The 13,840-nt window shown below is 36.8% G+C and overlaps 1 protein-coding gene across 13 annotated transcripts in view; it reads left to right on the top strand.

Annotated features, from left to right (window-relative positions):
- Cntn5 (contactin 5) overlaps window positions 1-13,840 on the top strand; it is a 1,270,553-nt gene that overhangs the window by 711,708 nt on the left and 545,005 nt on the right. The window lies entirely within an intron of this gene.

Raw genomic sequence — 13,840 nt, 5'->3', positions numbered from 1 at the left:
TATCATACAGGTCTTTCACTTCCTTAGTTAGAGTCACAGCAAGGTATTTTATATTATTTGTGACTATTTTGAAGGGTGTTGTTTCCCTTATTTCTTCCTCAGCCTCTTTATCCTTTGTGTAGAGAAAGGCCATTGACTTTTTTGAGTTAATTTTATATCCAGCAACTTCACTGAAGCTGTTTATCAGGTTTAGGAGTTCTCTGGTGGAATTTTTAGGGTCACGTATATATACTATCATATCATCTGCAAATAGTGATATTTTGACTTCTTCCTTTCCAATTTTTATTCCCTTAATCTCCTTTTGTTGTCGAATTGCTCTGGCTAGGACTTCAAGTACTATGTTGAATAGGTAGGAAGAAAATAGATAGCCTTGTCTAGTCCCTGATTTTTGTGGGATTGCTTTGAGTTCCTCTCCATTTACTTTGATGGTGGCTACTGGTGTATATTTGCTTTTTATCATGTTTAGGTATGGTCCCTGAATTCCTGGTCTTTCCAAGACTTTTATCATGAATGGTTGTTGGATTCTGTCAAATGTTTTCTCCATATCTAACAAGATGATCATGTGGTTTTTGTCTTTGAGTTTGTTTATATAGTGGATTACATTGATAGATTTCTGTATATTAAACCATCCCTGTGTCCCTGGAATGAAACCTAATTGGTCAGGATGTATGATTGTTTTGATGTGTTCTTGGATTCAGTTAGCGAAAATTTTATTGAGTATTTCTGCATCAATATTCATAAGGGAAATTAGTCTGAAGTTCTCTATCTTTGATGGATCTTTCTCTGGTTTAGGTATCAGAGTAATTGTGGCTTCATAGAATGAATTGAGTAGAGTATCATCTTCTTCTATTTTGTGGAATAGTTGTGGAGAAGTGGAATTAGATCTTCTTTGAAGGTCTGATAGAACTCTGCACTAAACCCATCTGGTCCTGGGCTTTTTTTGGTTGGAGACTATTAATGACTGCTTCTATTTCTTTAGGGGATATAGGAATGTTTAGATTGTTAATATGATCCTGATTTAACTTTGGTACCTGGTATCAGTCTAGAAATATGTCCATTTCATCCTGGTTCTCCAGTTTTGTTGAGTATAGCCTTTTGTAGAAGGATCTGATGATGTTTTGGATTTCTTCAGGATCCATTGTTAAGTCTCCCTTTCCGTTTATGATTTTGTTAGTTAGGATGCTGTCCTTATGCCCTCTCATGAGTCTGGCTAAGGGTTTATCTATCTTGTTGATTTTCTCAAAGAACCAGCTCCTTTTTTGGTTGATTTTTGAATAGTTCTTCTTGTTTCCACTTGGTTAATTTTGCCCCTGAGTTTGATTATTTCCTGCAGTCTACTCCTCTTGGGTGAATTTGCTTCCTTTTGTTCTAGAGTTTTAGGTGTGTTGTCAAGCTGCTCATGTGTGCTCTCTCTACTTTCTCTTTGGAGGCAATCAGAGCTATGAGTTTCCCTCTTAGAAATGCTTTCATTGTGTCCCATAACTTTGAGTATGTTGTAACTTCATTTTCATTAAACTCTAAAAAGTCTTTAATTTCGTTCTTCCTTGACCAAGGTTTCATTGACTAGAGTGTTCTTCAGTTTCCACGCGAATTTTGGCTTTCTATTATTTATGTTGTTATTGAAGATCAGCCTTAGTCCATGGTGATCTGAAAGGATGCCTGGGACAATTTCAATATTTTTGTATCTGTTGAGGCCTGTTTTGTGACCAATTATTTGGAGAGGGTACCATGAGGTGCTGAGAAGAAGGTATATCCTTTTGTTTTAGGATAAAATGTTCTGTAGATTTTTATTAAATCCATTTGTTTCATAACTTCTGTTAGTTTCACTGTGTCCTTGTTTAGTTTCTGTTTCCAGGATCTGTCCATTGATGAATGTGGGGTGTTGAATTCTCCCACTATTTTTGCGTGAGGTACAATGTGTACTTTGAACTTTACTAAAGTTTCTTTAAAGAATGTGGCTGCCCTTGTATTTGGAGCATAGATATTCAGAATTGAGAGTTCCTCTTGGAAGATCGTACCTTTGATGAGTATGAAGTGCCCCTCCCTGTCTTTTTTGATGAATTTGGGTTGGAAGTCGATTTTATTCGATATTAGAATGGCTACTTCAGCTTGTTTCTTCAGACCATTTGCTTGGATAATTGTTTTCCAGCCTTTCACTTTGAGGTATTATCTGTCTTTTTCCCTGAGATGTGTTTCCTGTAAGCAGCAAAATGTTGGGTCTTGTTTGTGTAGCCAGTCTGTTAGTCTATGTCTTTTTATTAGGGATTTGAATCCATTGATATTAAGAGATATTAAGGAAAAGTAACTGTTATTTTCTATTATAATTATTTTTTTTTCTTAGAGTTGGCATTCTGTTCCTTTGGCTGTCTTCTGTTAGGTTTGTTTAAGGATTGCTTTCTTGCTTTTTCTAGGGCATAGTTTCCATCCTTGTATTTTTTTTTTTCTGTTATTATCCTTTGAAGGGCTGGTTTTGTGGAAAGATATTTTGTGAATTTGGTTTTTGTAATGGAATACTTTAGTTTCTCCATCTATGGTAATTGAAAGTTTGGCTGGGTATAGTAGCCTGAGCTGGCAATTGTGTTTTCTTAGTGTCTGTATAACATCTGTCCAGGCTCTTCTGGCTTTCATAGTCTCTAGTGAGAAGTATGGTGTAATTCTGATAGGCCTGCCTTTATATGTTACTTGACCCTTTTCCCTTACTACTTGTAATATTCTCTTTATTTAGTGCATTTGCTGTTCTGATTATTATGTGTCAGGAGGAATTTCTTTTCTGGTCCAGTCTATTTGGAGTTCTGTAGGCTTCTTGTATGTTCATGGGCATCTCTTTCTTTAGGTTTGGGAAGTTTTCTTCAATAATTTTTTGAAGATATTTGCTGGCCCTTTAAGTTTTAAATCTTCATTGCCATCTACTCCTATTATCTGTAGGTTTGGTCTTCTCATTTGGGTCCTGGATTTCCTGGATGTTTTGACTTAGGATCTTTTTGCATTTTGCATTTTCTTTGATTGTTTTGCCCATGTTCTCTCTGGAATCTTCTGCACCTGAGATTCTCTCTTCCATCTCTTGTATTCTGTTGCTGATGCTAGCATATATGGTTCCAGATTTCTTTCCTAGTGTTTCTATCTCCAGCGTTGTCTCACTTTGGGTTTTCTTTATTGTGTCTACTTCCCTTTTTAGGTCTTGTATAGTTTTGTTCAATTCCATCACCTGTTTGGTTGTGTTTTTCTCTTTTTCTTTAAGGACTTCTACCTGTTTGTTGTGTTTTCCTGTTTTTCTTTAAAGACTTTTACATCTTTAGCAGTGTTCTCTTGTATTTCTTTAAGTGAGTTATAAAATCCTTCTTGATGTTCTCTACTATCATCATGAGATATGCTTTTAAATCCGGATCTAGCTTTTCGGGTGTATTGGGGTATCCAGGACTGGCTGAGGTGGGAGTGCTGGGTTCTGATGATGGTGATTGGTCTTGGTTTCTTTTTGTAAGATTCTTACATTTGCCTTTAGCCATCTGGTAATCTCTGGAGTCAGTTGTTATAGTTGTCTCTGGTTAGAGCTTGTTCCTCTCGTGATTCTGTTAGCCTCTATCAGCAGACCTGGGAGACTAGTTCTCTCCTGAGTTTCAGTGGTCAGCGTACTCTCTGCAGGCAAGCTCTCCTCTTGCAGGGAAGGTGTACAGATATCTGGCATTTAGTCCTGCCTCCTGGCAGAAGACAAAGGCCCGAAACTGGGCCTGTCCCCGAAGCTGTGTAGCTTCTGTAGTTAGCACTCTCACCTACACAGTCTAGTCTCTGAGAGATCCCGGACCAGAGATGGCTCCCCCAGGTCCTCCTGAAAAGCCCTCCCAGGTGGGGTGAACACTTCTCCTCTGGCAGGGAAGGTGCCCAGATGTCTGGAGCCTGAAACAAGGTCTGTCCCAGAAGCTGTGTGGCTTCCACCTGTCCCAGAAGCTGTTAGCTTCTATAGTCCATACTCTAACCTGCGCAGACTAGTCTCTGAGGGATCCGGGACCCTGTTCTTTTTTATATGAGAAGTGTTTGCATTAAGGGAACTCCCTTTGAGTTTCATCACCAAATATCTCTGTATAGTAGGCTTCATATCCCTTTTTATGTGATCTGTTCATAAAAAAGTACCCATCATAAATCTTGAGTGCTAATATAGTATTACTCACTTACTGTGTGTGTGTGTGTGTGTGAATTTATATACATATGTTCACCACATACATATGTGTGATGGTAAGAAGAGGGTGTTAAGTCTATCAAAAAGCAGTTAGAGAGTTATAAATACCATGTGTGTTCTGTGACTCAAACCTTGGTCCTTTTAAAGAGAATGTTAAGTGCTCTTAACCACTAAATCTTCTCTCCAATGTATGAATTAACCCTTTCCAAACAATGATACTCAAACTAGAAAATTCTGATCTTAAAAACGGAATGTATTTTAAGCTATAGTCTCACAATCTTTTGAAGGATGAAGAAATATCTATCACAGTGATTTAAAATTTAAGCTTATATAACAGAAGCACAAATAAATATAAATTAATGTTTGTCAAACAATTGACTGGTTAATCTGCCTAAGGGATTATCTATCTTGCTGATTTTCTCAAAGCACCAGCTCCTCTTTTGTTTATTCTTTTTTTCTTTTTTTTTAATACTTTAAAGTTTTTTTATTAGATATTGTCTTCATTTACATTTCAAATACTATCCCAAAAGTCCCTTATACTCTCTCCCCACCCTGCTCCCCTACCCACATACTCCCACTTCTTGGCTCTGGCCTTCCCCTGTACTGAGACATATAAAGTTTGCAAGACAAGGGGCCTCTCTTCCCAATGATGGCCTACTAGGCCATCTTCTGCTACATATGCTGTTAGAGAGACACGAGCTTTGGGGGTAGTGATTAGTTAATATTGTTGTTCCACTTATAGGGTTGCAGATCCCTTCAGCTCTTTGGGTACTTTCTCTAGGTCCAAAAAGGCCACCAGCAGATTGTTAAAAAATTTTTATTAATCCTAAATCTGATAGGGAACTAATATCCAATATATACAAAGAGCTCAAGAAGCTGAACTCCAGAAATTCAAATAACCCCATTAAAAATGGGGTACAGAGCTAAACAAAGAATTTTCAACTGAGGAATACTGAAGGGCTGAGAAGTACCTGAAAAAAATGTTCAACATCCTTAATCACCAGGGAAATGCAAATCAAAACAACCCTGAGATTCCACCTCACACCAGTCAGAATGACTAGAATCAAAAATTCAGGTGACAGCAGATGCTAGAGAAGATGTGGAGAAAGAGGAACACTCCTCCATTCTTGGTGGGATTGCAAGCTTTTATAACCACTCTGGAAATTAGTCTGGTGGTTCCTCAGAAAACTGGACTTAGTACTACCGGAAGATCCTGCAATACCTCTCCTGGGCATATACCCAGAAGACTAATAAGGACAACTGCTAATAAGGACAAATGCTCCACTATGTTCATAGCAGCCTTATTTATAATAGCCAGAAGCTGGAAAGAACCCAGATGTCCTGCATCAGAGCAATGGATACAGAAAATGTGGTACATTTCCACAATAGAGTACTACTCAGTTATTAAAAACAATGAATTTATGAAATTCTTAGGCAAATGGATGTATCTGGAGGACATCATCCTGAGTGAGGTAACTTAATCTTTTGTTTATTCTTTGTACAGTTCTTTTTGTTTCTACTTGGTTGATTTCAGCCCTGAGTTTGATTTTTTCCTGCTGTCTATTCCTCTTGTATGTATTTGCTTCTTTTTGTTCCAGAGCTTTCAGATGTGTTGTCAAGCTGCTAGTGTATGCTCTCTCCAGTTTCTTTTTGGAGGGACTTAGAGCTATGAGTTTTCCTCTTAGGCAGACTAACCAGAGGGCACAGAGGCAGTATCCAAATTAATAAAATAAGTAATGAAAAAGGAGACATAACAATGAAATATATCTTAAAATAATTATTCTGTCTGTTGAATATTAACTGTTGAACATATTAAAATTATGTTCTACAAATATCATGCAAATATTATTGATAATTTTCTCACTGTGCTTGAATTTAACATTTTCTTAATGTTTAACTTCAAAGAATTTTTGCTATTTTGAAATTTTTAAAATATATTTACTGATAAAAATCAGAAACAAAAGAAGTAATTCAATTTTGACTAAACTTTAAAAAAAGGAGTATAGAGAATAGAATATAAAAATTCTAATCAGTAATATGAAATGTTGTTTAGTGGAGAAACATTTTGCTTTGCTGTGTAAGCTTTGAACGAAAGACAACAATGTTTGGGTTAGGCATTGATGGAGAGCAGAAACACTATTCTCCAATGACTGAAGAGGTTGAACAGCAGGATACAAAAAGAAATTGCATACAGAGTTATGAGTGGGGGATAGGATGGGGGAGGGGGTTTTCAGAGGGGAAACCAGGAACTGGGATAACATTTGAAATGTAAATAAAGAAAATATCAAATTTTTAAAAAGAGCTTAAAAAATAAAGGATTCCTGTGTGTGTGTGTGTCACACACACACACACACACACACACACACACACATATATATATATATATATATGTATATATAAATATACATATATATATATATATATATATATATATATGAATGATCCAGAGCAGGGCCCAAGGGACTTACAGTGTAATGGTTAGAAGCAATTAGAACAAGTGTAATGGTTAGAATTAACAACAAGTGTTGAAGGTGGCTCCAGAGTCTGGGCTGTCCTCACAGAGTGCCAAAATAATCAACCCCAGGTCTAGAAAGCTTTGTTTGAACAAAGTGAAAGAAACAAAAGAGGTTTTGTTTGGCATTAGGAAACCAAGCCAACTTGTTAATTGAACAAATTTCCACTTTCAACTGGTTGCTTTAGCATACTAAAGACACATCCTTGCAATTCCTGCTCCACAAAGGGTAGAAACTGTAGTGTTCCTCTCTCTGGGGAGGCCATGTGACTTCATATTCCATGGTAAAGAATACTTTCACTATAATGTAATTAAGTATTATGGGAAAGAACAGAATGAAGTTCTTTGTGACATTTCAATAAACATGCTAGCAAGCAAAAATACATAAATGAAGGTCACATTTGCAATTTTTATAAAAGTGTCTACATTTTAATTAGGTAGCTGATAAATGTCATTGAGCGCTGACCACTGACCAACTGTCAAATTAGAAAAGAAGAAAAATGTCAGCTAAAAAGTCACCCTTTTTTGCATTGTCATGAAATAAAAAGTCATAGCCACAATTAAGTGTATTCAGCATTAAGATAAGTGGGTTTAATGACAATCTCAAACAAACTTTAAGGAACAAAATATTTTGACAGCAGGAAAGATACTTGCAGTAGTGTTTAATGAAGCATCTTTTCTGTGCTGTTGAAACATGCAATTCCAGGCTAGATCTGGAGATGGGGGTGTATATCATAGTGGTCAGTCTGCTGTCACTGTCAATGAAAGTGAACTTCAATAGGGAAAGGGGAAAGCCACTTGATACATGACTTATTTTGATTTCGATGGATTGTATTTACTGTTTGTAGGTGATTGGATATGGGCATGCCATGGTTCTGCATGTAGAAGTAAGAAGACAATGTGAGAGAATAGGTTGTCCCTTTCTAACATGTATGTCCCCAGGGATGGAACTCAGGCCTGGGTCAGCAGTCCTACTGTTCCTTGATATAGGATTTAATGAAGAAATTTGTGCTCATGGAAAAAAATACAACATGTGACTAACTGTCAAAATCAAGTTTAATGAGAAGATGTGATGATCAGCAAACATATGTAGAAAATAAAGAAAATATTTCTACCTAGTTATCATTCTGTAAAATATGCAAAGGATCCGTAAATATCAACAAACATACTGTGCTTTTAAAATGCTGGTGAGAGGATAATGAGTCAAATCACTTAGAAAACAATTTTAGCAAATTATTTTTTAAAAAACAATTTTATTTAATATTCTATATAATTTGTAAATGATGTAAAAACATGCTTTCTGTTTGAGTTATTTGCTATGCATCTCCTGCAGTGCCTGGTGGCCATGGAGATCTGAAGAAGGTGTCAGATCCACTGGAACTGGAGTTTTGCATAGATAGGAACTGCCATGTTGGCTGCTGGGAACCAAACAAGAGTCTTGTCAAGAACACATGCTTGTAACCACTGGAACATTTCTCAGCACTTTTAGAAAGGGTTTTTAATATTCAGGAACTCCTGTTCCATGAAGATATTCTAAGGACCTTCATAGTCTCAAGGAAAATGATATATTTCAGAGATATTCCAACACTATTGTATGTTACAGACAACTCACCTAATCATGGGATGTACTTGTATATTATATATCAATTTGAATAAAAATATAAATTATCTACACATGGTGCCAAAATTCTCTAATCCTAGAACTATAGGGACAAAAGTAGTCATATCTCTACAGCTTGGGATTAGCGTGGTCTATATAGTGTGTTCCAGGCCAGCCAAAGATACATAATGATACTGTACATTCCTAGTCACAGGCACACATAGTGTGTGTGTGTGTGTTGTGTGTTGTGTTTGTGTGTATGTCTATATATGTGTGTGTCTGTGTGTGTGTCTATATATATATGTGTGTGTATGTATGTGTGTGTGTATGTCTATATATATGTGTGTGTCTGTGTGTGTCTGTGTGTGTGTATCTATATATAGGTGTGTGTGTATGTCTATATATGTGTGTGTGTGTGTGTGTGTGTGTGTGTGTGTGTGTACACTTCTGAAGTAAGTGATCACAATATAAAACTAAGCTGGAGTTTGCATAAAGAAATGGACTCAATTTCTTTGATAGAAAGCCAAACGGAAGCTGCCTGTGTTTCTGGTCTGTAGATCAAAACACTGACTCACTAGCATTCTGTGAAGCAGCTTGCCAATACCATTAAAGCAGGCATTGGTCTACAGATCAAATAATGGCAAGATACTTTGTGGGGAAAGTGCATTGTGGCTGAGCAGAAAGATGACAGTTTTCCTTCATAAGTGAGTATATACTTTTGTTATATTTGGAATGTTTGAAATAATAAATTAGGGAGCATTTTCAGCAGTGTAGTTTGTGTGGGATCTGAACCCTGTGATCTATCCTTTAAGGAGGAAGACTGAGAGAACAGTCACTCTGGCTGGAAGGTAATGCCAAGAAAAAGTAAGGGGCAGGTGAGATACCCAATAATCAGTGAGGAAATAGCTTTGAAATTTAACAAATGCATGAGAACTGACCTGGGAAGAGGCAGTTAGTGATCTGCTCATGAAGGTCTAGGAAGAAATTCCTAGTCAGAGTTCATTTCTGGCAGTAGGGTTTTGTGACATAAAAGTTTTGTTGTGTTGGTACCAAAATAAGGACTCACTGAATCTGACTTCCTCAGCCTGTCCAGTGTCTTTTCTTCAGGGTCACTGGGTTACGTTCTTTTACTTTAGTCAAGAGCAGTAGAATCATCAGCAATGATTTTCAATTGATTTTCAGGTATTAAACAAACACTCACCAAACTGGTAAGCTGCCATTGAGAATTCCCTTACGTAGCATTTCTTTTGAAGAAACTGCTGTCAGTGGCAAAGTTCTTCATTTACTCTGGCATGTGGCTCACCAGCCTTTAGCTGCCAGAGTCAAAGCTATGAGAATGACTTTGAAAAAAAACCTGACTTCTAATGAGTGGTTGTGTTGCCCTCTTATTCCATGTTCACACTTACAGTGAATGTGTGATCACCAGAAAGCCATTAACAAACAGCCAAACAAGTGTGGGGGTTCCTGTCATATATGAAGATACACATTTGTCCAACACACACAGCCAACTGGATTGATTCAACTTCTTTGAGCCAAATTCCTTATATGTGACCCCAAGATAGCATCATGTGGGATAGTCTACTAGGCCTGAGGAAGCCCTTTGTGTTTTTATCAGGTGAGTTTGGGAGCACTCACTCAATACACTCAAGACAATGTCTTCTAAAAAGTGAAGACATGAACTTCACTGAAGGAAAACACTGAATTGATGAAGTTGATAATTTGATAGTGGCTCTGAAACTTGCATCTACATTGTCTTAATGTCATTTTCTTGCAATTTGTATTATGGGTCTCTTAGACTGTAAGAACCATTTGAAGGCAGGAATATTTCATTGGAGGCTGCGCAAGATAATCATTTCTTGTGTGTGAGTTAGGTATTAAACCATGTATCATTGTTTGCATATATAGACCAGCTGTATTGATTATCTTTAGTTACCCAGAAGTCCATTAATGTAAATGGCCATGTTTAATTTCATTCCAAAGTCTGCCATAGCTGAGGGTACTTACATTTGGAAGATGCAGTGTATTTTGTACCATGGACATCACAAGCATAATATAATCATAATCATTATTGATTTTGCTGATGTATCAAATATATACTTTGTCCATAGGACAAATTCTACCAGGAAATCATGTCCTCTGAAACTATTTTTAGTTGGAACATTTATTACTGAGCAGTGTACAGTAATTAGGATGTGTACAGTGTGTTATAAAATACTCCTAATCATTGTGAAATATGAAGAGAATAAGAGATTGTACTGTAGTATAACTGGAACAGTTAAAATTTTACTGAAACCTGTCATCCAAATTGAGAGGGAATCATTTAATCACAAGTGTGGTTACACTCCACAATTAGAACCATGTTAATTTCCTCAGTGATTCATAAAAAAGAAGATCAATTTAAGCAGTCACACATTATGCTGTTTATTATTTAAAGAGATTCTGTATAAATACTGTAGCTGTAAAATACAAAATCAGCAATATTTTTCTTGAAATAAAATCATATCATATTCAATTTAATATGCAAGGTTTTTCATGGTACACCTCTATATATACAAGTTCAGCAGAGGAGATAAAGTTATCTATCGTCTTTTATCACTGTGGCTTCAATTGTCCAGAGTCGATCTGAGAAGCAACGGTCCATAGGGTTGAATTTTATGCTCCATACTCTGTGACTGCATTTGCTTCTCTATTTTAGGTAAAAATTCTAGGACTTCGTTGTTGGGATCTGCTCTCTTTATATGTAAAAATAATTAGTACAGGTGCTTGAGTTTACAACAAAGCTTTAAACATACTGAATTTCACCCTTTTCAGTTCTCTCCAGCTCATACACTGTCAAGTTTATACATGATACAGAAAATCTGACTTGAGGCAGGGAATATATCTGATCTGGGCAGGGAATATATCTCAACTCTCCTGTGGCATGCATGCAGAAACCAAGTTGAGGTAATGTAGAGTGTTTACAATTATTAAGCTTTGCTAAATGTGTGCCACATGACAAGCTCGTGAAGGTGTTCCTTCTATCCTCGAAATATTCATGAAACAGAAGCATCCTGAAACTGCACAATGAGCATGAATCCTCATCAGACAGAACTGTTGTAGCAGCAACCCTGACAAAGGTCAAAGAGCATTTTTTCATGCGGAGTTTAATGACTGTGCATCACACAGTAGGCTTCTACTTGTCCTGGTGCCATGTCACTGGTATGCAGTGGTCTCTTTCTGGAACCATGACTTTAAGTGTCAAGCGTTATAATTAGGAGAAGCCACCACATATTACTCGGTGTGTTAGCGTACTTTCATTTAAAGACAAAGCTAGCACTGCAAGCAAGATGTTAAGAAGCAACCTACTCATTCTTGTCTCTCTGGTGAGGCTTGCTCACCTGTATGAAACCCTTAAATATTCTGTCAGCATGTGATTAGGTGACAGAAAGCCTTCCAAGGCAGAAGCTCATTGCATGTTTTAGTGCTATCGTCAATATTTTAGAGCCTTGAAATTCTCTCTAGAAATATTTCCATACTTAGGGGCATAAAGAAAATTGATAAGTTTAATAGATTTTATAAAATTTATAAATATTTAAAATATCATGAGGGACTAAACTACATCCTTTATCACAATGGCAGTTTGTTTCATTTGTAAATGTTACCCTAAGGAATCCCAGCTCTACTTATTCCAATTCGTTTTTATTAATATTAATTATATTCAGTGGCAGTACTTTAAATCTATAAAATGACTTTTGAAATAATGAAAGATATCACTGTTCGTTCTGACACCACAAGATGTGGCAATGTCAGTGTGACTTAGTATACCATGATTTTTTTAAATAATCGAACTTTAGCAGTCTCAGGGTCATTTGAGGAAGAGATGTTTAATGAAGGCATTAATATTTACTCATACCGATCTTCCAGCTGGGATCCCATGGAGTGAGAGCACCAGGTTAATTGAGTTTTATCGCAAAATCTCTAGGCCACTTTAGAAATTACTGTAAGGCACATTCCCTAAGGGTTGATCTATATAAAGGGAGAAAATCAAAGGAGAAGTGAGGAATGCCTAACTAAGTGGCACTGGCATTGCCAGCATAGGTACTTATTAAAAGACTGACAAACTGAAAAGTGGTTTTCTCAGAAAATAACAAATAAGAGTCATTTTTTTCCCTAATCCATTCTCAGGAAAATGGAAAGAAAGCAGTCCTCGCTGTAACAGAGAAAAATCACTATAATATACAGGGCTAAATGTCTTTAATCCGCAATCTCTCTATCTATACACACTCATTTTTTCATAATTTACTGTTGGAAATATTGCTGTTAGGAAAGTGTAAGGATTACTCTTCTACCTCTGCTACACACACACTTTGAGCTCTTTTAGACAAAACATAAGTTAAAAGACATTATTTATGCTCTTACACTGTGGCCTAATATCAACTGAAGGAGGGCAGTGGAGGACGTGGCTATCCCACCTAGACAGCAGTACAGGATAAAAGATGACAAACACAATGCAAGCCATCATTACTTGGAATCATTCCAATCTCACACATGACTTTTTCTATTCTACCATATCTATAAAAATAAGCTTTTGACATTCTCATTATACAAACAAACACATCTCTTCTCAACTTCTATTGGGTTGGGACACAGAGCATGCTCATTTCAAGTGTGGAAAACATGCAAAAATATTTTTTCTTGACTCTCAGAAAACTATATTTACAATTTCACATTTCAGAGAAATGTTAAACTTAATTGGACACTTTAGCACCTAACATGCTATTTCTAAATCACAGAATATTTTTACATCCCAAAATATCTGTATGAGGCTGTGAAATGATTTTTAAGTAATTTTAATTGTGAGTAAGCTGATTGGTAAGACATGACTTTCATCTTACGTTAGCAGGCTTTTAGATAAATTATATTCTCTGAGCAAAAACTTCTGATTTTTTTTATTTTTTAATTAGATATTTTCTTTATATACATTTCAAATGCTATCCTGAAAATTCCCTATACCCATTTCCACCCAGCTCGCCTACCCACCCATACCAGCTTCTTGCCCCTGGCATTCCCCTGTACTGGGGCATATAAAGTTTGGAATACCAAGGGGCCTCTCTTCCCAGTGATGGCTGACTAGGCCATATTCTTCTACATATACAACTAGAGATATGATCTCTGGGGGTAGTATTTAGTTCATATTTTTGTTCCACCTATAGGGTTGCATACCCCTTCAGCTCCTTGGGTGCTTTCTTTAGCTTCTCCATTGGGGGCCCTGTGTTCCATCTTATAGATAACTGTGAGCATCCACTTCTGTATTTGCCAGGCACTGGCATAGCCTCATATGAGACAGTTATAACAGGGTCCCTTCAGCAAAATCTTTCTGGCATATGCAATAGTGTCTGGGTTTGGTGGCTGATTATGAGATGGATCCCCAGGTTGGGTAGTCCCTGGATAGTCCATCCTTTCATATTAGCTCCAAACTTTGTCTCTGTAACTCCTTTCATGGGTATTTTGTTCCCTTTTTTTAAGGAGGAATGAAGTATCTACCCACTGGTCTTCCCTCTTCTTGATTTTGTGTTTT

This window comes from Mus musculus, chromosome 9 (genome assembly GCF_000001635.26).
Source record: "Mus musculus strain C57BL/6J chromosome 9, GRCm38.p6 C57BL/6J".
NCBI classification, from domain to species: domain Eukaryota; kingdom Metazoa; phylum Chordata; class Mammalia; order Rodentia; family Muridae; genus Mus; species Mus musculus.
The sequence above is the reverse complement of the archived record's forward strand: the minus strand, read 5'-3'. Positions and strand labels throughout refer to the sequence as shown.